Source organism: Arachis hypogaea, chromosome 16 (assembly GCF_003086295.3).
Source record: "Arachis hypogaea cultivar Tifrunner chromosome 16, arahy.Tifrunner.gnm2.J5K5, whole genome shotgun sequence".
NCBI classification, from domain to species: Eukaryota; Viridiplantae; Streptophyta; class Magnoliopsida; order Fabales; family Fabaceae; genus Arachis; species Arachis hypogaea.
Genome location: NC_092051.1, coordinates 119,116,320 through 119,118,831, shown reverse-complemented (window position 1 = coordinate 119,118,831; position 2,512 = coordinate 119,116,320). Strand labels below are relative to the sequence as shown.

The 2,512-nt window shown below is 40.2% G+C and overlaps 1 non-coding gene across 1 annotated transcript; it reads left to right on the top strand.

Moving 5' to 3' along the window:
* Positions 1-361: 361 nt before the first annotated feature.
* LOC112759923 (small nucleolar RNA R71) lies at positions 362-465 on the top strand. Its single transcript, XR_003180386.1, has one exon. It is a non-coding gene; the product is annotated as a small nucleolar RNA R71 (small nucleolar RNA).
* The last annotated feature ends 2,047 nt before the right edge of the window (positions 466-2,512 follow it).

Here is a 2,512-nt window from a genome sequence, read left to right as displayed (position 1 = left end):
TCCCACATAGTTGGCCTCTTCCCAATCACCTCCTTCAGTGCTTACTTCCTCTTGATCTTGTGTGTGTATTGCAGCCACTTGCTTTGTTTCTAATTTCCTGGTGAGCTCTGCTAGTTGCTTGGCAAACACCTTGTTTTGGGCTAAAATTGTATCAACATGGTTCAGCTCCATGACTCCCTTAGTGTTGTGTCTCTCTGAAGCATAGTAGTACTCATTCTCAGCCACTGTCTCAATCACTTCAATGGCTTCTTCCACAGTCTTTTTCCTGTTCAATGAACCTCCTGATGAATGGTCTACAGCCTTCCTTGATTCATAAGAAAGTCCATCATAGAAAATATGCAATTGCACCCAGTCATGGAACATGTCTGGTGGGCATTTCCTTGTCAAATCCTTGAATCTCTCCCATGCCTCGTAGAGAGTTTCACCATCTTGTTGTCTAAAAGTCTGAACCTCAGATCGAAGCCTATTGACCTTTTGTGGGGGGTAGAAACGTGCCAGAAACTTGCTTTCCACCTCATCCCAGGTTGTTAGGCTCCCCCTTGGGAATGATTCCAGCCACTTAGCTGCCTTGTCCCTAAGTGAAAATGGGAACAAGAGCAGTTTATAGGTATCTTCCTGGACTCCATTGGACTTCACAGTGTCGCAAATTCTCAGGAATTTTGTGAGATGTTGGTTTGGATCTTCGTTAGCACTCCCACCAAATGAACAATGATCCTCCACAAGTGATATTAGCTGTGGTTTAAGTTCAAAATTGTTGGCCTGAATGGGTGGTTTCTGAATGCTGCTACCACAATTCCCAGAGGTTGGGTTTATGTATGAACCAAGAACCCTCCTCTCAGGAATGGCATTGTTTCCATCAGCCCTCTCATGGTTGTGAACTTCTCTATCCATGTTGAGATCTAAAGCTTCCTCAAAATTGTCCTCAGATTCTCCTTCAGATTCCTCTTCTCTCAGTACTCTCTTCCCTCTTGCTTCCCTTCTAAGTCTATGAAGGGTCCTCTCTGGTTCGGTATATGGAGGAGTTGATGTCTCTCCTCTCCTACCTGTCATACAAGAACACAGCACAGGCACCAAACAAGTGAAATACTCTTGGTTAATGGAAGAGTATGGTTAGAGCAGTTGAGGAATTAATTCAAATAGTTAGTGAGTCAGTGAGTTAGTTGCTTGAATTTAAAGGCATAAAGAAAGAAAGCATGTAACAGAGTGCAGAAATTAAAATTCAACAAGTAACTTGAACTGAATTAACAAAGCAAGAAAAAATGCTCAATCTAGTTAACTTCCAATTTGAGAATTGTCAATCGAAAACCAATCCCCGGCAACGGCGCCATAAACTTGATGCGCATAAACTTGTTATGCTACGATTTAGGAAATTGCACGATCGGCAAAATTCCTTCCGGCAAGTGCACCGGTTATCGTCAAGTAAAAACTCACAATAGAGTGAGGTCGAATCCCACAAGGATTGGTTGAGTGAGCAATTCGGATTAGAAGTATGTTCTAGTTGAGCGGAATCACGATTTAGATGAGAATTGCGGAATGTAAAATTGCATGAATTAAAGAGCGAGAAGCTAAATTGCTGAAATTAAAAGGGATGGGGGTGATTGCATGAATTTAATTGCAGAATGTAAAGAGAAAGTGGTAAATCAGAAATGGGGAGTTCATTGGGTGTTAGGAGATATTGAGATCTCCGAATCAAAACAACTTTTATCCCTTCCTCAACCAATGCATTCATTGAATTTTGCTTGGCAATCTTATATGATTGGATCCCAATCCCTTGGCTCACCAATTCTCTCTAAAAACAAACAAATTCCCAATCCCTTGGTTTAAATGTTCATAAGAAGAGATGATGCTCGATCACTGATTATACCACACAGTTTCATGAACCACAATTTGGTAGGATTACATGTCACAATATCCATCCAAACTCTGATCCAATTCACTGTGAGAAAGCTTCTCTAGCATGAATCCTCCATTCCTTTCCCAAGGTTCCGAAGGATTCCAATTATGGGTAGTTTCTTTCCCAAGACAACTACCCAATGGAATTAGATCGAGAAGCTTTCTAACAAAATTCAAGAGAAAAGATTGAAGAAGAAGATAAAACTATTATTGATTCATTGAATTACAATAGAGCTCCCTAACCCAATGAAAGGGGTTTAGTGAGTCACAGCTCTGAATTCAATTACAAAACTAAAAGAAAATGATCCAAAGTCTCCGTGTGTAAAACTCCTCCTAACTAACTTAAATTCTATCCTATTTATACACTTTCTAAATTGAGCTTCTGTTGTGTTTCTTGGGCTTTGAGGCCTTTCCCTGATTTCCTTTTGCTTTGGGTTTATGGTCCATAATCCTGATGAGGCTGTGATCCAATTCTGTAACATTCATTGAGCAAACTTAGTGATAAACAAGTAATGACACAAGACTCAACAAATTGAAGCTCCAGACTCATCAACTCTTCAGGCCCAATCCCATAAACATGATATTCAATTGGGTTTCATACCATAATACGTTTAAGTTA